Raw genomic sequence first — 25,694 nt, forward strand, 5'->3', positions numbered from 1 at the left:
AATTACATTCCTTCTTGAGATTTCCATTAAACTACCCCCTGAATTCATTACAGTGGTTGGTTGCAGGTTTCTATGACTTCTCAAAAATATATGCAGCTATTGGAATAGCTCGGTTCTAGAGAGCCAAAGTAGTTACTATACATAAGATCTTGCCACCTCCACACAGCTATCTGTCAGTCATCCTGCTCTAGCATATATCAAATGTGCCATCTAATCACTGTGGGGGATACCAGTTTTGACTCCTGGCACTTAGACTCATTTCTGCCGACGTGCTGCCTGTGGTTCTTTCCTCGTAGCGCTGAACAAACCGCACGAGTCAGAGACTGCCAGCTCCTATTAACCTCTCGCATAAAGGATTTATAGATATGTCTCATTATAAGGTAAGGAGCTGACATTCATCTCAAAAGCAGTTAGCTTGGAAAAGAATGCTCTTTTGTCAGTATTCACCTTCCTTTGTGCTCTTTCTGTGGTAGGAAATTGTAAACTGCTCAGTCGAGATGGCATCTGTCATAGTTAGGTTTCTTTGGCTAATTTGATCACTTCTTCCATTAAAGTAATGCTTTGGCTTCCCACATGTTGGTAAGCTCTCAGTTCCTGCCTTTTGCAGAATACAGAAGTGTAGCCCTGAAAAAAGGAATGGCTATCTTCCACCCTCAGGACTTAAAAAGAGGAAACTTCTGGGGTAAGGATAAAATTGTTAAGCGCAGTCTGGTCTCTTCTGTACATGCAACTGAGATCAGCTTCCATGAAACCCAGGGAGGCTGGAAGCAAAGGCTCCTTTTTGTAGGTAATTTTGTATACAGTATGCATGCATACCAATGCTTTGACTGGAGTTCACTTAAAAATGAAAACAAAATGCACGCTAGACACGGGAAGATAGGCACTTTGACAACTGTCAGGTTGGAAAGTGCTTTATATGTAAGACAAGCCGTTGTGTTCAGTCTGTTTGGAAACTGATGCCACTGCTCGCTTTTACGGACAGCTCCTCTAGGTGGGAATGACACTGACATCATTCACACAGAAACTGCCAGATTGATGTCAGTAAGACAGCAGAGTGTTCAGGTTCATTGGAAGGAATACAATACCTTTGCTAAAATAAAATCCTTGAGCAGGCACAGAGGGAGCAGGTCAGAAAGGAACGTACCCCTGCCAAATGTTTACTCTTGCATCTCTGCCTCGTAGAGGGTGTGTTCCTTTTCGAGGCAGAGCCAAGGACAGTTGAGAAGTTCTGTGTGAATAACACCCGATTGTTGCAGGAAAAGAGCTACATAGTTAAGCCATAAACAATGTATGTGGTCATTTTAACTAAGTTTAAGACTTTGTAAATCACAGAGTCATAAAATGATGCTGGGGCAAGATTATATTTTACAAAAATATTGATGTTTACGCTAGATTAATGGCTGCTTGCCTGTAGAGACAAACGGTGAACAGAATATCTATCCAAGGTCAGGCTGTGTCTGAGCTGCAGACACAATAAGTCACTAGAAAGTTTTGTGCAAAAGGATTTGGCCTAAACAGATACTTCTAAGAGCTGGCTAAGGTTGCTAATTATTTCTCTGAATAACTTTGAATTGCTGGTTTCTGAATCATTTTCATTCCAGAGGGATTAGTAAATCTTTTTAGTAAAAGGAACACACACCAAAACCTATAAAATGCATTTACAAAAACTTTCTATAATAATTGAATGCCAGTTTGGGGCTACTTTTCTCCCTTTTCTTGTTCTATTTTGTCACTAACGTGCAAAAGGAAGCTCAGGGGGTCAGGGAGGGAAGGAAGGAAAAAAAAAAAGAGGAGGGAGAAAAGGCAAAAAAGCAAAGAGAATACAAACTAGAACTGAAGAAACCTGAAGTGCCTTCTCACAACTGGAGACACCAGTGACTTTATAAGAGATGCAGACACTCTGCATTTTGTAGGCACTAGGAGAAGCAAAGGCCTAATTCCTCCACTTACCGGAGGCACTGGCTGAGGCTCTCTCTATAGTTTCAGCAAACACAGGCAGTATTTCTACCAGTGCAGTATACGGTTCGATGCAACGCAACCTTATGTAAACAGCTTGACTCCTTACATAAAATATTATGCTCTCCAGATTATTTACGTGAGACAAATAAGGGAGGATCTCAGTAATTGTTTGGGGTCAGTTTTAGACTCTTTGGGAAAGCACACCTTTGCTGTGTGGCTCACTTTTAAATTTTAAACATTCTGACTTCAGTCTGGAAAAGTCTGAGCTGACATGTTTCTCCCACTGATAAACAGCATTCCACATCCCAAACTTCCTCCTTTTCATCAAATGATATGGTCTAAGCCATCCTTTTGTCCCTCCTGCTAAAATATAGAACCATACAGAGGCACGGAAAACATGCAAGTAAAACAAGCTCTTGAAATCATGAGGAGCAGAAATGGACCATGTTCAGCTAACACTTCTTTTGAAGCAGTTAGACACTAATTTGTTCATCCAGTCACAACTTCCACCTCTCTTTGTGGGCCTGGACAGGTGTGGGCACAGGCAGAGTGTGCTCCTGCAGCGAGGCTGGCTTAAGTAGTGGTGCTAGAGAAATAGGAGGAACTATAAACAGAGGAAAGTTTCTACTTCTCTTTTCTTGGGAAGAGATCTCTGAAAATGTTACACAATGAATCTGCTCAGTAGGGCTGAAAGTTTGTCAGTGTTGGGTTTTTTTTTTTTAAAGAACGTGTTATTTGTAGGCCCCCTGTGGTCAGCTGGGAGTAGCTTTGGGGGTTGGAAGCCACATTAGGCAGAAGTGCCTAGATGCTTCAGGAAGCCTCCAGATTACATGTCATCCATACTACCTCCTGCTGGCACTAGGACAAGTCCTCTACCTGTTTCTGGTTCACCACTCACAGCTGTGCCTACGCTTGCGAACGCAACGTAGCCGCCGACCTACGTGTGGAGAACAGCTGGCTCCCCGGGAAGCCCACAGAAGTCAAGGGGAGGACAACATTAGTGAATGACAGACTATGGGGAGGTCCCCAAAGTGCACTTTTGTTCATCTAGTCAGCCATCAATTTCACCAGCTCAGCGTGTTGGCTGGCAGCTCCTTGAGGTTTATGAAAAACAAGAGGGCACATTCATGCTTTCTGTTGCACCAAGTGGAACAAGAACTGGAAATGGTGACATTCCCGGTTTCATGGACACACTGCTGCCTTCCTTCCCTTAACAAACACAGGGGCTGCATTGTTTGCTCACAGTAATGCTGAGCATGTCACAATCTGAGGGGGCTAGAGATAGGGAATGGCTTAGTTTGGAGAAAAGCCAGTGCTTTTTGGGAGAGGGGTGGGAATCTGGGATGCCTCATACATCCGACAGTAGATGCTCAGTGTGATCTTGAGATCAGAGGTGGTTCTGCTGAGGGTGCCAGGTCTGAAGGTGGACACCTCCTCAGTGCTGTCAGACCATGATGCTTTGACCACCTGACCAAAAACCCTCAGGGTGAAAATTAATCCTAGGATTTGTTTCCCTTCAGTGGGACTGTCTGTGCAACAAATGCCCTGTGTGGGGGATAAAGGTGGACCCTACGATATCACTTATTTTGCCTGTCATATATTTTCTTGAGCGAGACAAGCAGGATGAGAGAAAAATCTCTTGTTGCTGCAACGTGAGCTCAGGCAAAGTTGATCTCACTGTAAGAAAGCATTAGCTTCTTAATTTGTGCTATTGAAACTGTTCTGCGGACTTCCATTTGGTCGGGAAAGGAACTCTGAAGTAAAACAACTGCCATGCAGGGGAGGCTACAGATGGCTCAGTAGTAACACACATACTGTACACCTGCACATGTTTGGCACAGAAGGGTTTGGGTGCAGATTTGTGAGCTAGCCAAGGGAAGACAGATTTATTTTTTTGAGGAGGCGGGAAGATCAGATCACCTCCAGGTGCTACCCTGATAAACACTGAGAATAACTCACCAGTCCTCTACAGTTTTTCTCTGATCAACTTCATCCTTGAGATAGGAATTAGATATGTCATCTGGGAAGTTGTCCAGATTCATTTCCAAGCAAGTTAGATACTCAGCACGGGCCTGCTATAAGTAAGGTTGTTGGGGTTTGGGTTTTTTTTTTCCCCTAGGTTTGTTTGGGGGAGAGGGGTGTTGGTGGTTTGTATAAGCATCATAGGCAGTTGGGACATTAGACACAGCTCAAGCTCCCCCGATTCTTCCATGACTGCAAATTTTGGGGACCTGGATGTAATTTATTAATAGGCAAACCTCTCCTGATTTTTCTTTTTAGGTCTGCTCTGCAAATTGAAATTCAAAGAGATTGTGTAAAATAACCAAACACTCAACCCCCTCTACACCATTCCGAAGACAGAGAGACCTCCTCCAGAAGACAGAGAGACCTCCTCCAGTCTGCTTTACAGAGGAAGCTCTGAGGGGATTTTCCACTTGCTCCAGGAGGCTCTGAGTTCAGCCTGTGCTACAGGGAATGGCAGCAGGTGTCCTGCGGTTCCTACCCAGAGCCCAGCAGTCAGCAGCAGAAAATGGGAGGTCAGCAAGAACAGGGTTAAATGCTCGTCCACATTTCCTCATGCCATTTACCTCCCAGCTGCCATGCAGCCCACAGTCCTGCCTAACTGTACCTTTTAAGTCAGGTATAGCCCACCTTACTTAGGTTGGACATACCACTGCAGGAGGCATCAGACTTCATACCATCCCTGAGCTACCTTGCCTGGAGCAAGTACTGCTACACCGTGCTGTGTTGTACCACCTGGGTGTGCCCTTCCTTAAAACCTCCTGGGGTCGCTACCCTATACAATAGAAAGATCTTGAGAGAGATGCATGCAGAAGGAGGAAGCTAAGAAATGCTCATTGTGCGTTAGTCCTGTTGTTTCAGCTAAAGCCCACAGGCAACATGACTGGGGGTAAAGCAAAGCCCTTTCTTTACAAGGTGGTCACAGCAGCTCAATGTAAGTTATTTTTTTAAACCAGTGATTAAACTAGTGTAAACTGTGTGGTCGCTCTCAGTTCAATTTAACATTGGCTGGCATAGATGACAGCTTGCATTGATTCTTGTCTGTCTAATCTAAATTGATATAAGCCTGATTTCAAATGAACTAAGCCTGTCCGAAGAGCGTTATGCACTTGTTTTAAGTTCATGAATTTAAAAGAAAACCTTTGAACAAAAGGCTGCAGGTTTCTCACAAAGTCAAAACTCACAGCCCAATACTGTTTTTGACAGTTCTCCAATTAATCTTCGCTACAGACAGCTGAGGAAAGTTATTTGGGGAGCAGAATGGTCAATACTTTGCCTAAGTAAATATATAACACAGACAACCTAGAGAGAGATACTTATTTTGTGTGACAGCAATAAGAATGAGAAATAATGGGCCAGAGAATTCATCTAGATTATGTTCTTCATTCTGAGTAAGCTTCTCTATAGACAAAATGAACACCAAAGTAAACCTAATGCTACATGAAAAGGTAAAGACATTACTTCTATACACGCTTTTGCACTGTTCTTAAACTCTTCAGAGCACCCGGTTCTGGCTCCTTTCAGAAACAAGGTGCTGAGCAGGACAAACCGTTGATCTCACCCAGCAGTCACACATTTGGGGCTGAGGGAACCATGCAGTGTTGAACCATACAAAGAGAACTAGAGGAGAGAAGGGGAAAGTAAGCAAAGAGGAAATAGAAACACAGAGAACCAAGAGAGTGAGACTGCAGAGAAGGTCTTCTCAAGGGTTTGATTGGTAGCTGATGCGCTTGCCTTGGAAGAAAAGAAGTTGGGAAATAACAAGGACCAAAAGCTGTGGTGCTCAGAAGTTCACATTCTGTTCAGTGCTTGTCTGCCAGTGTTCAGGCAGTGCCTGACACAGACCTCTCTGGGCATAGGCTGTCGTGTGTCCACTCCTTCCACGTTTTGGGACAGCCTGAAGCAAGTGCCTCTGGCCCAGAAGCAATGTTGCCGAGTCAGCTTGGGCTCAGCACCATGCTATTCATCCAGCTGGTAGAGGAGACAGATTACTCCAAGCCTAGTTCTCCACTGCACCTTGCTGTGGTGACTATGCAGTCCTACAGGGGCAATATCCTCTAGGGGATGCAACATTTGCAATTGCAGGCACTGGCTTTCAGCAAAAACCCTTCACCTGTTTCATTTCCTTCTGAAAATCAAAGGACTGCTACCTGCATGTGCCTGTGCAGATGGGAGAGCCAGCCAATTCAAAGTCACGTGTGCATGTTTTTTTAAGGAAAATAACAAAGTTCACTTCTCTTTACAATTGTTTTTAATATTTTCCTTTCCAAGTGCTCATCGCATGTGTTGGCTCAAGATGACATAATGCAAAAATTGCAAATTGTTCGCAGTGCTCAGCCTTGCATGCACATTTATCAAGCACAGCCTGGTAAAATCCAACAATGAGCAGGAAAGAAATCTGAGAAAAAAATAATGTTTTCATACCTTAAAATTCCACTGGGGAGAGGGAAAAAAACCTAAAAAGTGCAAACAACAAACCTTCCCATTCGCCACAGCTGTGTTCCAGCAGCCTGGTAGTTCCCACAGCTTCAAGAAGGGTATGTTAACCTGACAGAGAAAATGGCTACCATTTTCAGGTGCCCAATTACAACCGTCCTTGTGGTTTGAAAGCCAGAAGCACAGTGCTTAGTTAAAGCAGACAACTCTGCTCCAGCGTGGCAGCAGTGATAAAATACATAGTGGAACATCAAAGAATGAGCTCCTCTCTTTCTCTCCTACTCCCCTTTTTTGCTATATCTTTCCTCTGGTGGGTTGAGGTACCCCGTTGGAGCTCCCAAAATAGAGGAAATCCAGGCAGAAGAGCCTATCCAAGTCTATCAGCCGCCTGCTGTGTTTCACTCCATCAGCGAAGCTTTGCCTCTGGGCTGAGATGTAAAAGTTCTTGGGGTTTTGCACTCCTTCTCCCCAGTCTTGGCCTGGTTCATACTTGTGGAATAAATATGGAATAAAGAGCCTGTCCCTTTAATGCAGAGGCAGTGAGAAGGGCAAAACTGTTCCCAAGAAGTCAGTAAAAGTGGTAATGCCTATTAATGATTGCAGCAGAGTGCTTTTCAGTTGCCCTATTAAAGGAGCTCTTTGTCCTAATAAATACCAATGAAAAAGCTTGCTCTCAGAGCACCTTCCCTGTACTTTATTTATAATGAGTCTTCTAATGAGTACATAGTGTTTATGCTTCCTTGAGAGACTCATCACTCCCTCTCTCAGTCTGTTATTTAACATACAGTACTCCATGAAGGTGTCCCACTTCATCCCCAATGCCTCCCTGCCCCCTCCCACACACAAACGTCCATGTACTGCTTGTTTCAAGGGCGTATGCAACTCGGAAGGAAAAGCGAGCACTGGAAGAGAAGCAGACATCCCAAATGTTACGCACGACATGGCAGGAAGAGGAGCAGGCGACCCAAATTGTCAGCGTGGCAATGCGGGCCCGCCAAGGACAGCTCTAAAGCAGTTCCTATGAATATGTCTTCAATCAGGAGTGTGCTTGCATCGGTATTTAAACAGGTCATGCACCAGTCTGTTACAACTGGTAAAATACCTGGTAAACCACAGTAATTTGACTGTGTCGGCTGGGTGTCCTAGCCCTTAGTAACTACTACTGACTAACAAGACCTAAAAGCACTCAGCCACTGAGATTCGTAGGTATCCTCCTGGTAGCAATATGAAAAACCAAACCTGTTCCTCTTTGATAGGTAGTTTTAGGGGGATTGTTGAGACGAAGAGCTCACTTGTCAAGCAGCATTTTTGCCAAAGCTCCCCATGGCTGTAATTTGCCACGGCACGTTCTATATCTGGCTGTGTCTGGGTGTGACATGAGTTGAATTAATAACTCTGTAAGGCTTCACATGGTTTTCTGTTGCCATTCGGAGTCATGCCTTGAGATTGTGGGATCCTACATGACGCATCCCTAATGTGATCTTGTGACAGAACAGAAGTAATTTATGTTACCAGGGTGCCTGAGAAAAAAAAGGAGCCTATTATAGGGCTGTTCATTGCCCTAGGCCAGAAGATAGACTCTGAAGACTCTCTTTTATTCTCTGTGTTCTTTTAAGCTTTGAAGCTAGGAGTAAAAGGGTTTCCCGTCCTTAAGCATATCAATTCCCTATCCTCTTTCTGAGCCTCTGCAATGCCTGTTTCCACAGGAGACCAAAATTAGGCAGAGGAAGATTACATAAGGAGATTTGGTATCAATGTTCTATATTAAGATGAGTCTTAAGTATAAGACTGTCCATCATCAACAGAACCCCATCAGCATAAAATCACAACAGCAGTGGTCTTTCTGGTATCTAGCACTTTGGCATTTAGAAAGTCAAAATTTTGTGTTTGGGGTTGAGGAATTCATGGGAATAAAAGGGCTCTATGGTCTGGTAGCATAAAAGAAAGATGCTCCTCAAAGGTGGTTTTTCAGTGCTTCATGCAAGCAGGCAGACTCATGATTCACTTGATCTCCTCTGGAGGGTGCTCCCTTACATAGCCAGGCCCCAGTGGCAAGGGATGAGGGACTCCTAGTCCTCTTACACCTCATCTTGGGCTTTGAAATCTGCACTGAACAGAAGAAAGATGGCTCCTAGACCAAACTGGGGTGTCCCATGTAGCAAAGGCTTGAACCTTTTGTTCTTCTGGAAATGAAGAACGGGAAGCTCTCTGGGAATCAGTTAGGGAGAGATTTGAGCACAGGCTTGAACCCTCCAGAAAGTGCACGGCCAATTTCTATACCAGCCAGAACTTGCATACTGTGTTCACATTCAGCTTCAGATGTGACACAACTCAATAATCCAGCCTGGAGCTGATGAAAACCATCTGACCCTTGTCTGGACCATGTTTCCAAGCAAGCAGAAGAGAAAATAAAGTACTTTGAAGAACAGGTGATACCTTGCTGAGAGAAGAAGAAATTAGGTCTGTGAAGCATCTGCACTTCCCAGTGTCTGTTCACCCACTCTCTCTCTTCACTTTTCTCTGAATGAGAAATAGGTTTCCAAAGAAACAGAATGCCAGAGAGCTCACCTGGAGAGAAGGGAAGATAACCAGATTTCTTCCTTTCTTATCGCAGAATTGGCCACCCAAAATGGGACCTTGACTTTTCGTGAAGGAAATCAACACAATTCAACAAGGTGTGAGGCAGCAACCACTCTATAAGGCTCAAAACGCAGCCATCCTGAGAGCTCTAATGGATTTTTCAAACTTAAACTGTGTGCCTCCTTTTTGTAACTGGCAATTACTGCTGACTCAGAGATCATGAGGATGAAATTAGAAATAAGATACACCACCAGTCTTGATCTGGGACCTTTCTTTCTCACTTTTTGAGAGTTGTCGCACCCAGGGATGTTTGGATTGTACCCACCGCTGTATGAAATGACGGCTCCAGGGCAGCACTTGCAGTGTTTCAGTCCCTTTCCCTTAGGAAACCAACTGTGGCGAACAAGGCCCTGTGTGCTTTCAGAGATCACAAACTACTGTTTTACTTTATGATATCACAGAGAGGCAGATACACAGTCAGCAAATAAGTACACTTAAAGCAAAGTGTGTTTCCTATTCACTTTACAGTTAGGCATATCTCAGGGTCTAAACCTTGACATTAAGTTTAGACACTGACTAGCTTTTTAGTATGCATTGCAAAATAAAGAGATGTGCACTACCTTCAGAGCGCACTAAAAAGCCATAAGCCCATTCCTGTAATAGATGACATTGAGATTTTGTTATTAATTTCAACAGAAGTAAAACTGTGCCCTAAACCAGTTGTAGGACAGCACTTGAGCATAACGCATGCATAGTACATTTATATATGTTTTAATCACAAATCATACAACTGAGTTATGAGACTAAAAAAAATCTGTTTTCTCAAGAACAAGAAGGGCACATTCATGGCTAATGTTTTGTTTGGCCATTATAAACAGCATTTGATGGTAGGCGTGTGCATACACACATGTGTGTCTCTGTGTGTAATGATACATTCTGAATAACTGAAATCACATGGGCAAGTCTCCTACCTCCCAGCTTTTCCCCACAGCATGTTATCGTGCAGTTCCTTGAAACTTGCCAAGTCCTGCAATAATTGTATACTAGTTATTCTTTCATTACAAATGCAATGTGAACTAATGATTAGTTCATATAATGAGTGAAGACCGTAACCAGTACGTAGCTCCCAGAATAGCAAGAAAAATTACTTTGGTGAGGTGCTTCACTCTGACAACATTTACAGTCTCTGCCCGAGAAGATCTGAATTATTAGTAAGGCCAAATGCCTGAAAGAAGGGAGCTTGGATTATCTGCATTGAGCAGATCATATGTTCACAACGGCAGAAGGGTGCTGCTTGCTTACAGCAGCTTTACCAAATGTCCAGTGAATCTTCTACACAGTAAATAAAGTTCTTGCTTGTAAAGATGGTGCTGGGAGGAGTTTATTCTCTCTGGCAATTGCATGTCAACTGTTCCAACTTATCAAGAGGAAAAAGCTGTCTTAATTGCTGCACTAGCTTACTCAGGAGGAAAGCATCCATTTTAGCATCAATTTTTGCACAAAATCATCTATGGTGGTTCTTCAGGCCAAGATAGACCTTTGCCTATCTAACTACTAACAGAGGTTGGTTTTTTCCCATCAATTTACATCTGTTTCATCACCTATACAAGCACTCAGTAGTCTATTTTTTTTACAGGTATGGGTTTTGGCAGTGCCTTTCATCTTGTCTGTTTTTTGTATGAAACAATACTTTCTGCAGTTCCTCTGGAAGGAGGAGAAGGTAGTGTGGAACAAATGGAAAGGACACAACACCACCAATTTGATTTTCCTCCAGCAACATGAAGCCCTAGAAGTAACTATTCCAACTCTGTCTCTCTGTTCATTTCTTGCTGCTTGGGTGGTTGAGCGATAAGGGAGAGTTCTTGTTTTTTCCTCCTACTCCTATCTGGCTGAAAGGGTTATATTTAAATAATGGATCCCTTAGTCCTGTCTGCTCTGCAAGCTGATGCTCAAGTGGCTGTTTCTTTATTGTAAAGTTGATAACACAATTTTTAAATGCAGAGCCTTCACAGCAGGCAGCTGAATGGCTGGCCAGATGGCTGGGTTGTTATTTGGGAGTCCCTGAGCTAGCAACTCCTTAGTCATCAAGGTTCTCCAATTATTGTCATCTCCCACTTACATGTGTCTCCATTGATTCATATCAGCATCACAAAGGGCCATTTGTTGGACTTAACCCTAAGAAACAACGATGGCAAAAATATCAGGGAATAGCAATTCGCAATGGCCAGAAGTCGCCCCTACCATTGGAACCAAGGTTTGCTGTTGCTTGTGTTGTTGTAGGTTCAGCAGTTCACAGTAAATGGCATGCAGCATCACTGGGGACCAAAAAAATCCACCAGATATCTCAGCAGCAAGGCATTAGTACAGGCTTCTAAAAGCAAGACTGTCGGGGAACCACTTCTTAATCTCATTTGAATTCAAATGCAGCTTTACATGTGTTGGATGCATATGGTTTTTCACATTAAGATGTAAAGTGTATACAAATCCGAGGTGTGAATGGTTCCCCTGAGTGCTGATGACAAATATTCCAATATCAACACTTAGCTGCTAAGCTTACCTTAAAACTTGCTGGGGTGATAAGCTGCTGGTAATTTCTCTACCGGCATTAGACAGGAAACAGCGGAGCTTCTGTGCACTTCTCACAGAGACTAGCTGGAGCACAGGGCATGTATGAACTATCCTTCTCCTGCTGTTCCAGCTGGCTGGTAATTTATGATTAAAGAGCCGCAACACGAGAAGTCAGAGCCCAGAACCATTGACAGAAAGTTGAAAACTAAAGGCTCTGAAGTCCTATGAGTAGACAGCAATGGCCTTAATGCAAAGGAACCATAAAAGTTAATTAATCCTTCTTGACTGGGAGTATAGATACTGATGGGTTTTTTTAATTACCCTACATATTCTGTCAGTAAGAGGAGTTCTGATGAGATTTCCATAAAAGAAATGGCAAAAGAAGTGAGAAGCAGAAAAAAAATACTAACTTATCTCTACTTTTAAATGTCTCCTAGATATCTTGGTATTTCACTGATGGGCGTAGCAGAGATAAGAGAATGCCCAGTTTCCACAGATAACTTTATCTGGCATAGTCACCACAGTGATCTCAGAGCAGACAAGGAGAATAAACAATTGAGCTAATAGGACTCTTCCCTCTGCAACTTCTTTAACTCCTGATGATCCATAACACTTCAGTGGGAATGACTGGGGCTTTTTATTAATGGAAATCTAAGACAATTTTGTGAATGAAAACCTAGGGGATTTTAGGCAGAATCACAAGAACCCAAATTAATTCTCTGTATCAGTTTTCATTGCAGGAAAGCTTAGGGAATTTTCCACAGTGAAACCTGAAGGAATGAGTCTGAGCAACTGTTTAATATCAAAATGTCAGAAGAGGTTTTAAAATACATCATCAAAATCAATAGTAAATCCCTACATTCATGTCGTGTTACCCAACAGTTCTGAAGAAACTCAAATATTGAAAACTGGTCTCCATCTCAGAGGTACAGAAAGTGCCTCAAAAAAGGCTCAGGAGGGGAGGTGGTCCAGAAAACTAGAGACATTTTGTCTGATTTCCACACCAGATAAATTACTTGCAGCTAAAAAAAGAAAGTAATTGGTTTACACATGGATAAATTCAATATAATGGCAGGGTCAACAAAGCTTTTGAGGAAGGAAGTCACACCACAAAAATTTATGAAGGTCATCAGAGGGTGAACAGATGGAAAAGGGTGATCTCACTGATACAGTTTACTTGCATATCCAAAAAGTTTTTCATGAAGTCTTATAGCAAAAGATAAGATTCTCATGTAGAGTGGTAAATTGGTAAAAGATAGGAAGCAAAGAAATATGTGCCCAGTTTTCACAGTGGAGGGAAGTCTAATGGAATCACACAGTGATGTGTACTGGGACTATATTAATAAAATAAGATGAAAAACTGGGTAAATAATGAAGTATCCTGATGATACTAAATAATTCAAGGCAGCAAAAATGCGATTTGTATGCAAAGAGTTCAGAAATATCTCATGATATTGAGTGACTGGAAAATAACAGGGCAAAGTAAATTTGATTCTGACAGTTGTGAAATAACATACATTAAGAAAACAACATCTATGTTTGTACACATATACACAGTGTGTTCTGGTTGAGCTCTTGCCACTCAGGAGAGAGATTTTGTGTCATGTGGACAAGGCTCTGAAAACATCAGTTCAATGCCTATCATCTGCTAAAGCAGTATATAAACTGCTAGGAATTAGTAGGAAAGAAATCCAGGGCAAAAGAGAAAACATCCTTATGGCATTGTATAGATGTTTTGTGTTGCTCCCACCACCACAGAAAGGAACTACTAGACTGAGCTAAAGTGCATATAGCAGGCAACTGGGATGACTGGGAGTTAGATAAAGCTTGCATACAGGAAGAATAAGGTCACAGCTACGTTAGAAAGTAATTGGGTGCTGAAGGGTGGACTGACAGATCAAAGCAATTGATGCTGAGAGCTCTACACTTGAAGGGAAATAAGGGAAGGGAAGGGAAATCTAGCCTGAAAGGCTAGATTTAGTTCAGTCACTGGGACATGGGGCCCAAAGCTGGCTGTGGGAGTGTCCTTGGTTTGGACCCTTCTGTTTCTGGTAGGACTTGGAGGATGTTTACAGCAACTCTGAGCAGAGCTTCTAGTTTAGATCTGAAAGGAATCTGCATGGTATAGCCAGAAGCAATCAAGCAATGAACAGTAAGTGAAGGTAAATGGAAGATTTGCTTCAGACCTCACATTGAACAAAAATGCTAATGTAGACATGGAGTGGTTGGGTTTTTGTTTGGCTGGTTTTTTTTAATTATACAGGATTTTCTTGTTCAAAGCAGAAGAAAGGTGATTGGAAAGGGCTATAATAGAGGTCTATAAAATTAAAGGTTACTTGGGAAAGGTAAACAAGGACCAACAATTCCCTCTTTCTTCTAACCTAAGAAGTAAAGATACCAAATGAAATTATCAGGCAACAGGCTTAAAGCAAAAGGAAGTACTTTTTCACACACTGCATAATGAAATTGTGGAACACATTACACAGGATGCTTGCAAGGCCAAAACCATAAATGAGTTCAAAAAGAAATTATACAAATTAATGGAAGAAAGGTCCATGATGGGTTAAACCTGATGATGTAGGTGCAATTTACAGGTCAGGAAGAGTCCCAGATTTTCTGAAGCTAGAACACAGTGTACATTCCTTATTCTTTCTCTGGTACCAGCCACAGTCAGAGACATGGTATTGTACTGGATCTCTGTTCTGGCCTTATATTCTTCTCAGGGAACTATAACACAAAGGTGCTGTGAGCCTGTAAAACCCAGTCTGCAAAGTTCAGGCACAAAAATGTCGTCAGATTTAACCTCTCACACATTTGTCATCTTCTAAGAGCAGTCGAGCTCTCCTTTCTGGTGCCTTCTGATTTAAAGCTCTCCCTGATTATCACTGATGTGTACGCAACTACTGTGTGCATGTTCATAGTGACTAACCCAGGCTTCACCTTGGCTGGAGCACACTTCAGATACCTCAGTTCAGTTCAACTTTCTGAGCCTGAGCAGCAGTCTCTGAGAGGAGCGAAACCAGAAAAAGTAGTAGCAAGCACCTTAGCAAGCCATGGCTGTTCAGTAGCAAGTATTGTGGCCAGAAGAGCATCTGTAGAGGGGGATAAATGATGCTGAGGGTCCCATATCCACACCGTATGTATGTGGCTGGGGTTTAATTTAAACTAGCTTTAGTTTGGTCCCAAGGATAGGGATACCACTGGCAGTTGGATCACACTGAGTGCACTGCTGGAGCACGTACTGCAATTGAGTTTCATCCAAATGGAATACAGTTTGCATGCTCCAAGACCACGCCACAGTATGAACCAAAGCATAGTAGGAGTGTGGGGGCACTCAGGAGATTTACTGCAGAAATGCATGCCTGATCCAAACTCAAATGCTAATGTGGTACACCCACTGACTGCTACAAGGAGGCTTTGTAAGGGGCTATTGTCAATGTGCTGTAGGGTAAGAATTTAACCTACTGTGAACAATTAAAGTTTTCCAAATTGTTTCCCTTCTTCTCCTTTCCCCTCCCTACATTTTACATTCTGATTGTGTCAACCCATTTATTTAGCAGTTAATTGTAAGTCGAGAAATATGGCTCATTGAGCTTATAGACAGTGTCATTTATTTTCCCATTTTTAAAGAAAGGGCTTGAACTGTTTTTGTCTTCCTTTTAAATAGAGCTCCTAGACATCATCAAGAAGTCATATGTGATGGGGGCACGCCCATGAGATTACCTGATGGAGCCATGACCACAACATGCAGCTCTCAACAACCTTTGTGCTAGACCCACAAGGCCCTGGCAAAGATATTTGCATTCAAAATAGTGACCCTGTCATGCAAGCTATTATACCTGTATATTACACAGGAACGTGTCTGCTTTCAGGATTAATGGATGTGGGGTGAGATAGGAACTGAGCAGCCAGAGCTGAGGTTCTCCACGTTCACCTTAGGGGCCAGTGTGTTTGCACTGGACAGAACTCAAACCAGGTTTCTGTGGGCGACGCTCTCATTGGCAATGCTGATTAGTAACACCAAGCCTCAACAAAGGCTGATAAACCATTGGGAATCTGCCTTAATTTCAGGAGAGGTAAGTTAATGACATCAAGTTTTAGCCTCTATACCAGCAGTGTTTTTTCCTCTCTTCGCATGCACAGGCCAATACACAATCTCTCTGCCTCAACCTGTTCTTAGAAACCAAAAAAACCATCACCAAGTAGCAAAGCAAAATAAATGCTAGACTAGCACAATGTCTACATGTGATTCTAAATGCAATATAGAACAATTACCTATGTATGTATTTATTTTTCACTGAAGAAGGCATAAGAAAAGCAGATATGCATGTAAAGAAAGCATAATCCATTTTGATTTCAGTATCTCCCGGTTTGCAATATTTAATATTTCCTAGAAAGGGTAAGATGTGACCAACATACTCATATGACAAAAACAGTGGTGGGAATTATAGTTCCGTAATTCAGTACGAATGAGCCTATTTCAGAGGCAGTCAACAGGCTGATGGGCTGCAGTTTGCAGGGGAGAAGTCAGTGCAGCCAATGGGATGTAATAAAATAATTTTTTAAAAGTGCTTAACCTTGCTATGCCACCTTGTCATCTGAATGAAAACACATTCATATACTGAATTAAACCAATGTGCATATCTTTATTGGTGACGTACACCACAATTCCTATTAGTCCCTCAGCAGTGCACCAGGATATGCAAGTTGAAGGCCAGGAGAGGGAAATTACTAATGATTGCATGCTAGAAGCATTCTAAGAATGTGTCTTTGCTCCCATTGAATGCTGAATTTTCTTTTTAAGCTGCCAGTAGGTGAAGTAAATGACATGCACTTACATTCTTGTGAAGACAAAAACTTATCTCTTTTAGCTTAAAAGTCATCACAGTTCTACTAAAATTTTCACAACAAATATAAAATCATTTGCTATGTTAGTAATAATTCAAAGTTCTAACTGACTTTAATTTAAACTTTTCCTTGTAGCTGTACTTCCAAGTTTCTTAAGTTCACAGTAGTTCATACTATCACATCAACCTACAATTCAGGTAAAACTGAAGTGGTGGAGCTCATGTGCAGCTAGTCGTCACTATTTCAAAAAAATCCAACTATCAATGATACCCATGGAAAAAACTGCTGTGGTTTAATAATAATTGTGGTTTAATAATAACAATAACACTGCTTCGTCCAACAGGATTTCAGAGCAAGTAACAGTATACCTGTATTATTCAGGCACAGAGAGTAAGAGCTTTCTCCCAAGATGTGTCCTGCTGTGATTTCACTTGCAACTGAAGGCTGGATGTTTCTTGGTGTGGAGGGCAGCAGTAGCTCAACAGTGCACAGTGTTGACAATACTGTGCTAATACTCCCAGTCACATATAGGAGAGTTGTGAATTTGAAAATCTGAATGCTATTTTGATAATACACTAAGATCCTTAGGATGCTGTGATATTAAATTTACATTGAGGAGGAAAGCTTCTCCGAGCCCAGGCTAGGGCTTAGCTGCTTCCACAATTTGCTTTGTCCTTTTTCAACCCCACTCTACCCCAAACCTACACCTTAATTGAAGGTCAGGTATTGAATCTGTGAAGATTAGGCTGCTCTGTTTTCAGTCTCCTTTTGGAAGTAAATTCTCTTCTGCATGATGTCTAAGTAGATGGTACCATACTAAATGGCTTCGGATTCATTAACATTATCTCCCTTCTCTTGTTATAACCTGATCATAAATGTTCACAATAGTGCACTACAAAAAAGTTTGAGTTTTAATGACACTCCGAGAGTATGATATCTGATCACTGATTCCACACTACACATCTTTCTACAAATAGCCTTGCAAATAGCCCCAATGTTAAACATAAACCTTTATATTAGAGCACTATGTTCAGCAATTATTCATTGGAAGAAAAAGCCAGAAAAAATCTTACAGAAGTAACACTTGGTAATATCCAGGATCTGACCTGGAGGCAACATCCATTTGTGAGATTCACTTAATTCCATGTTGCAAGTAATAGAAAGGGATGGTACATACTCTTTCTCCATTTCTAAATGAAAGTGCTCTCAAGGAGACAAGTAAATAAAATGGAATCTTACTAAATACTTGCAGCTTCAGTGACAGTTATCGATGCTACAGTATGCTTGTCTTCTTATGCAGCTAGGTATTTATATGTTGTCAAAATGTAACTTTTTTTTGCTGTGGATCCTATGGATCTTTTAAAATTTACAAAGAGCATAAAGATTATTTAAGTTTATTCTCTTTGTACATCTGACCAATGAGTGTCTTATTATAACCTAAACTTTTAAATCTCTGAAGCAAAGTAACATCTTAAAAAAGGAAACAAACAATAAAAACAAAAAAAGACTTAATCAGGATTCACATACAAGAGTAGGAAGCTGATAGAGGCTGTATTTCTGAAACCTGAGTTGTATTCACAAAGCTGGATGGAAGGAAATAGTTCTCTGCATTCTTTAGAAGATCAGCTCATGACAAATCCAAAGAGGAATGAACCAAGTGAGCTCGCTTCCTTTCTCATTTCTTATTTTTCATAATTGACTTGATTAGATTGGATTATAAAGTAGACTCAAATTATTGACTCACCAATCCCAAGAAGGCAAGTCTTTAAAGTAATGAGATTAACAACTGTTGATCAAAGAAAATCACCATAGAGGCAAGGCTCTGCATTTGTTGATGAAATATATTGTTAGAGAGTGACCACACTGGCTGGATCAGTGTGTAGTTCAGGCTGGCCGCCACAGACAGCTGTACATGGGAGGATTGCTCCTAAAGCAACAGAGGTCCCCCCACAGCAGCTAACACTGAGTGGAAGTTCAAAGGTTTCTTCATCCCTTCTTTCAGGGATACCAGAAAATGTAGTAAAAATGGGAAAGGAACTTCCCATAATGAGCAGACTTTGCTCTATTAGACTAAGCTCATCCCAGCGACCTTTAGTATTCCAGAAGCTCTGCAAAGATCTCTGGGCCCACTGGGAAGTTGCATGGTAATATGGGGGACTAAATGAAATGGTCTTTTGAGGCTGTGATCCTTCCCAGAGTTTCTGTCAAACATGCCACAGCAAATGTGCCAGAGCATCCTCAGGAAAGGGTAGTTCATGGGGTTCCCTGACACCAGTTTGGCTGTTTCCATAGGAAAGGAGACATGGAAACCTCTCCACCATTCTCGGGGCAAATGCCAACATTTCATTTAAGTGTAAGAAAAAGAAGAGGATCAAGGTGGAATGGGTGCTTTTGGGGACGCGGGTTGGGGAGAGATGAACAATAAACAAAGCAGCTAGGCAAGATTAATTTGAACCCTTTTAGCCAGATGGCGATTAGATTGAATGCATTCTATCCACTTGGGCAAGAAGTCAATTTGTTGCTCCACATGGCTATTAGCAGGATAGATTAGCTTCATACCGATAGGGGCTCTAGGGTTTGGGATAAGCATTCCTGAAGGAGCAAAATGAATACAGATAATCTTTAATACTACTTCCTTGTTTCTATTCTCTTCCAATAGAAAGCTAAATTGGGCTTCCTAACTATATGGACTATGCTTGCAGAACAGAGAATAGCAGAGACTTTTTCCCTCAGTCCTACTTATATCCACTTTGAGATCTCTCAGTGAAAAAAGAGAAGTAGAGAAGAAACACAGTTTGAATAGAAACAAACAAAAAGGCCAGCTCTGCTATCTCAGTGATTAATTTTACACTCAGTCTGCTTTGGCCCTTGCTGATGCGAGTGACTCCTCACCAACACTCACCTGGAAGCAGACCTCTTTAAGTACTGTAACCCGCTGCTCACGGTGTGATGTTGGTAAGGAGTTACAGGAGCCCATTAGAAAACACCCTGTGAAGCAGAGCCCCGAGCAGCTGACTTGCCCTTGCCACAGATCGCATTTCCCTATAGCTCGAAGATCAATTTCTGTTTTGCTTTTGGTCTGTATCAGAATTCCCCTATTCTGAAGAAACAAAAAAGACTTTGAGGGCAGACTATATCCAGAACTCCTCTGCAAGTATTTTTTATGGAGAAAGAAAGCAAACCAATGACACTGCCGTCTTTCCCCTTGCATCTATGCAGATCATATAAACCACAGGAAGAGTGGCAGCCCTCAGTAAATGATATACCACAGAGATATTTATTTTATCCTGGCTCCCTCACACCCTGTGGAGCTGAGAATGGAGAAGAACTCTCTTCTCCAGATCTCAGCCTGAAACTTAACTGAGTGCAAATCAAACCATTAATGGAGTTCAAACATGGCTGTTGGTTCTTCTTACCATTAGCTTCTCATTTTTGAACCTCCTGATTTCCATCTGGAAATAAAAATTTTTAAAAATCAGAATACTTCCTGGAGAGACCAACATTGGGAATATTGGGAATCTAGACAACAACTTGACATCTAAACCAGTTTCTCAGACCCAAGCTGTTCAAATGACTTGGATGTCTCTTGAATAAGCATTTAAAAAGCAAAATTCACTCTCTGCTTGCACCACTCAAAGGGATCCAACTTAGATTAGTGTTATAAGAGATACTTGAGAGTAATATTCACATAACTAGTTTCCCCAGGAGGTGGACATTACACGCTGAGGTCGGTGGTGTTGGTACAGAGCAGAGACAGACAATCATGGTAGTATCCCATGCCGTTACCAAGAAGCAAGGGTCATCTTGACCTTCTCTGAAAAATGCTATGTCCCAGCCTGGAACTAGTGCGTCCTAGCTGGATAGGCGTCTCCAGTTCTCCTGTTACGCTAATCTCCTTCATAATGCAGCCTCCCCATTTTACATAGTGCTGCAATACAGCATGTACCCAGGGCACAGAGAGGGACTTGAACCCAAAGGCAAGAGTGCGGCTAATTGGGCTGTTATGATGGAGGCACTGAGAGCTCCTTTCCTACCCAGTTCTCCTCTGTAAATCACAGGCACTGAGAATCTTTCACAAAGGAAATGTGTTTTTCTGTCACGTTTGGAGTTATATTCACAGCATAAATCTTCCCTTGACCAAGCTACTCTTTGCTATTAAAAAGAGTTTAAAAGGCTTCAGGCTGTACCATTTTATACGTTTTAGCACAGCATGATCATGAAGGAAGTGACTTGAAGCAGGTGTGATTTCAGGATATGTCAGTTGACCTTAAAAGTAACCATGAATTTTAGCACAGTGATTTCCACAGGCAAATATGCACATCTATCTACGTTCATGTCAAGAGATAGATAGAACTAGAATCTCTGAATGTCAAGCTCATGAAAGTATTAAAAAAAACCCATCAAGAGCAATAGCAGAATCTCCCACTCCTGGCCCCTATCAAAAGAGGTGAACTCCAACAGGCAAAGTGGACAGACAAAAGGAAATACAATGACAGCAACAATGAAGCAGTTATGCAGCTTCAGTTGCAAGGGCGCTAGGATATCCTGAATAAATTTCATCTGCCACATTAAGAACTCACATCTGATTGGACTTCTGGGCTGAGAGCTCAAAGAAAATGTTGTGCAACACTTATATTGAGATTTGCACCTATTCACACTTAGGCCTGGGCTTGACTTCAGCACATACGAGACCTCAGCAGAGAGATGAAGCAGTGTGCTTGGCTATTGGAGTAGTAAAGCTTGGTTTGCCAGAAAGAAGCTACAGATTGCATTTTCACCCTTTGTGTGATTCCTGCCCTGTCTCTTTAAACACAATAGAATGTCTTGGTCGTAACAAGAAAAAAAAAATAAAAATCCAAAGGATAAAAATAGCCTCATAAGTGCAGCTGAAAAACGGAATCAAAGGAATAAATTTTTTCCAGAGAGCTGAAAATGAGGCCTGTGCACTGTTGAGGAAGGGAAACAAGGCCAGGAATTCTGGGGTTGGGAGGAGAGGCACATGCAGGGACCTGCAGAAAGTTAGAGAGATGATTTGGAAACATAAGTCACGTTACTGCAGTATCAGACAGCCATAGCATCAGCCCTATTGATGGGACTACCCATCAGAGCAAGGTTAGGTCCAGTTAGGCTCAGTTCCCTGTTCCATAGTGAAGCTTTCTAAAATGCTTTCTAAAAAAAAAATGCTGGAATGCTTAGTAAAAGGCAGGAAAACTCGCCTGCAAATGAACCATTTCATACCAGAGACTCAGTATGCGCTTTATAAATCACAAACCCTTGCTAGAGTCAATGTGCATACTCTCCAGGAGTCTAGCCCTAGCTCACAGCCAGGGCAGAAGGCAAACCATGGACTAAAGCTAAGAAGAATCCTCCCAAAGAGTGCAAAATGAAAAAAAAAAAAAAAAAAACAGATTCCAAATACATCTTCAATTTTATATGATTACCTGCCTCCATGAAGCTTTGGCCAAGGAAATTAAAAAATGTCACCAGATTTCTACTTGGTGGTCAGGATGTGGCTGTAGTAAGGGAACTGCCTCAGTAGTTTCAGATGCTCTTTTAGCCAGTCTGAACACTAAATCCTGATTCAGCCTCAGGGTCAAGCCTTACACTGAACCTTGTGTGCCTGCTAGCACCACTGCCTCTGAGTACTCCTCCCGAAATGGTATAGGGTCAAAGTACAGGAGAACTCATCTGAAAAACTGATGTGGAGTTCTGTATGGGAAGTGAAAGCCTCCTGAAGACTGTAATTTCCTTCAATGATTTTGGTGCTCTTATATGCTCAATAGTATTTCTGCCAGAAGTTTGTGTTCTGGCAAGTTCCTAGCTAACAATATGAGAATGGGGGAAGACATTTCTTTTAAGGATTCATTTCCTGAATTATGCATCACTGAAGAACCTCACGACAAATTATTTTGCAGAGCGTGTTAAATAATATAAAAAAGGGGGTTCCAACACATGATCACAGATGATTATGTTAAGAGCAGCTTGAAAAGTAACCCTTTCTCAATCTTGCTACCGTAATTCCCCATATGCACCTAACCTGCCTACACTGGAGAGGCAAAATGTACCATTTAAACCTTTGCTTTAACTTAGGGTGTCAAGTAAGTCCCAATTTTGTGAAGAGAGCTAGCACTTTTATGGAGAATTCACTTGAAAAACAGTTGAGATGGAATATTTTGTGCCATTCCCCTGACCTGGAATTTTTTGTGAACACTGGAGTAACAAGCAGGGGGCACGTGTTGCTTTATGCAGTGAACAGAGGATACAAGGGAGAAACTGGAGCTGCTGGGGACGCAGAGGGAGGGGAGGGAAGGACAAAGGGAGAGGGCTGCAAGGACGCAGGCACAGATCCATAAAAGCATGGCCTTCACTGATTCCTATGCTCATAGAGCAATTTGTTTTTCGAGAGGGAAGCCATTTCACTATTAGGTCCCATTGTGCTATTTTGAACAAGAAACCTACTTTGCATTACCAGGAACCAACACTAGCCCTCTTCACGTCTGTCAGACTCAATCTCAGATGTCTACCAATTACTTGAAATTGAACTCAAAACAATACTGAGGTTTTATTGATAGCTTCTCATCAGTTGCTTGCTGTTTCTTGCCTTTCAACCGATAGCCTGGAGAGCATCCAATTCTCCTACACTGTGCCCAACAGGGTCAAATTTCAGCGAGGTTATTGATTGTGACTTGACATTTAAGGAACATATGACCACTGTGACATAAACAGCTTTTTACCAGCTCATAAATATTGCTAGGCTGAGACATCCCCTTTCTCATGCTGAAAATTGAAACGCCATTTCCTTGTTTCTCTTGTGGCTCAGCATTTTAATACTGTAATTCACAGTTTCCCTAGATTTCCAAGCTGTGCAGAGATAAATGCTGCTGTGAGAGTTATTTCAGGTAGCCAATTCTGGAGCCTCTGCCGGCTGGACTAAACAAAATCAGTCAAATCTTGTCTAGCAAGAATTTCAAAGAGAAGAAGCAATAGATATGTCAATACTTCATGGATTTTTTAATGAAATCTCTCAGCAACAGAAAAACTATTTTTTTTGTTATTGTGGTCAGGCTCTGGCCTGTTACTTGCCGAGAGGGGTGGACGGGGTCTGTCAAGAGAAGGTCAACATCTTTAAGATGTGACTCATTTGTGGTGAAACTGGCCTTTGCAAGGGCAAAACGGTGCTATTGTATTCCCCTGATTCACAATTTTAGGACTCCATTTTAGATCAAAAGCTAAAGATGACGGCGTGTTTACTGATGTGCTAAACTCTGAATTTCCCAGCGACTTTGAAATGCTCTGCCTCCTTAAAAATTAGACCCTAAAGGAAAAGCAAAAAGCCTCACAAGTTTCACACTTGTTTTCACTCTGAAATTCAGCTCTCAGACTTTATTTGCCAGAAATCTGAGACGAAGTCCAGGACAACCCGAAAGATAATGTCCCAAAAGAGGGCAGGACTATCAGAGACGGCTTGGCCCCAAGAGGTTTTGTTAGGCAGAAGTTAACATCAGTGATTCTGTGCAAGTAAAAATGGCTTTATATCATTGTGTCTAGAGGTTTTATTAATTACTGCACTATAAGGCCAATATGAGGCTTTGCCACCTCTTTTATACACATCTTATCAAATTCATTCTGGAGCAGAGAGCCCTGGACTTAACTGGCCCATTGGCTTGATATTTTTACAGCATGTATTTAAAGGATGTGATTTAGCTATGGTGCATAAAATAATGAACACTTTGGGTTTTTGACCACCTGGCTTACTATGATATTACTGAAACACAGTAACTTGCTTGTATATTTTAGATCCTTACAGCTGAAATATTTTTTTTTTTCTAAAAGAAGTCCTCTCCCCCTCCATTAAGTTGCTTTCTTCTAAGATGCACTAATACCTGAGCTGGTTAGAAGGACATCAGGGACATGCTTTTCCATCAGAGAATGCATGTTATTAAAAAAAAAATCCACACAAAACCCAGTTACATTTCCAAAAGAAAAGTGTTGAAAACATTTTGACATTCTCATTTTTTTTCAGTTATGATAGAACACATTATTCCAAGAATATAAAAATATTTCATTTTGAGATTATTTTATTTTTCTCTCTGTGTTAGTGCATAGTATATGTTACTTTCCTTATTCATTGAAAATGTACATATATCAAGCATGTATTCTGTTCTAATATTAAAAAAAATGTATTTTAACCTTATAAAAGAAAAGACTCAGTGTCTCAATCAAGTAGAAACAAAAGGCTTTGATGTTTCCCGTTTGCTATTTTCACAGCATTCGTTCCCTTGGAAATTTCAAAATTTTCACTTGGGACTCAGATTCAGAGCACTGACCAATTTGAAAAGATTGCAATTCCCTGGGGAAAAGAGCTTATCTGCTGCCTGTGGGTGTAGCTGTAACCTCTGCACAGAAAACTCTTAATGCAAGGCAGACATCACAACCAGGTAAGAAAAGGGCTATCTGGTGATAGGAAAAGCCCTTCACAAGAAGCTTGGATATTTAGCTGGACTCTAACCCTAACAGTCACTGTGTGATCCACACCGCTATTAAAATGGGATGTGTAACCTTTAATCAGTACGAGACTTCTGAAATTAGCAAAAAAAAAAAATTACTCAACCGCAAAAATAAGTAAATAAACACCAAACATGGGAAAAACTCAAGGTTACTGCAGCGCTAAATCTTTCTTCTTTATTTTAGCAGTGTAGCTACATGTTAATTATATGTATTGCTAAACATTTCACTGTGTGGTAGAGCAAATGCACAATTCTATTTTAAAAAATACTGCTCAGTAAAAGCAGCAGGCTGACCCAGTTGAATTGAAGCTGAGATTTGGAGGGACCTGCAGTGTTATCACTTGAATCAGATGATTTACGTACCAGCCAGGTGAGAACTAGCAAGACCTAGATACAGGCAGTCAATTCTGGGACATTTGGTTTCACACAAAGATAGAAATATTATTTTCAGATGCTTTTTCTTCACTCTTTGCAGGGTAGGTAGCAGAAGGTCCTTGTGGGAAACTGGAAGGACAAGAACTGCTTGAAAGCCAGTAAACCAGTTTAACTTCCAGCTCTTCCTTTCGGTCAGAAGATGGAAAAGAACGGATGTGCTCGGCCACGCCAAGGCCTGGTGGATGGGGCAGCAGCTGGAGTGGAAAGAAAGGGAAAGCTGACCAATCCTCAAATTACCCTACCCTCAAAGCCAGCGAGCTGCTTCATGGGTGATTTCACAACTAAGCCATGAATGATCCAAAAAGGCTTTAAAGATTGTCTCCGACTTGTTTTGCTTGT

The 25,694-nt window shown here is 41.6% G+C and overlaps 1 long non-coding RNA gene across 1 annotated transcript in view; it reads right to left on the reverse strand.

Moving 5' to 3' along the window:
• LOC142406674 (uncharacterized) overlaps positions 1-11,834 on the reverse strand; it is a 37,666-nt gene extending 25,832 nt beyond the window's left edge. Inside the window, exons 1-2 of the long non-coding RNA XR_012774657.1 lie at positions 11,555-11,834; positions 9,969-10,024 (exon numbers count right to left, since the gene is read on the reverse strand). This is a non-coding gene — a long non-coding RNA (uncharacterized LOC142406674). The remainder of the gene's footprint in view (positions 1-9,968; positions 10,025-11,554) is intronic.
• Between the last annotated feature and the right edge of the window lie 13,860 nt (positions 11,835-25,694).

This window comes from Mycteria americana, chromosome 2 (assembly GCF_035582795.1).
Source record: "Mycteria americana isolate JAX WOST 10 ecotype Jacksonville Zoo and Gardens chromosome 2, USCA_MyAme_1.0, whole genome shotgun sequence".
NCBI lineage: Eukaryota > Metazoa > Chordata > Aves > Ciconiiformes > Ciconiidae > Mycteria > Mycteria americana.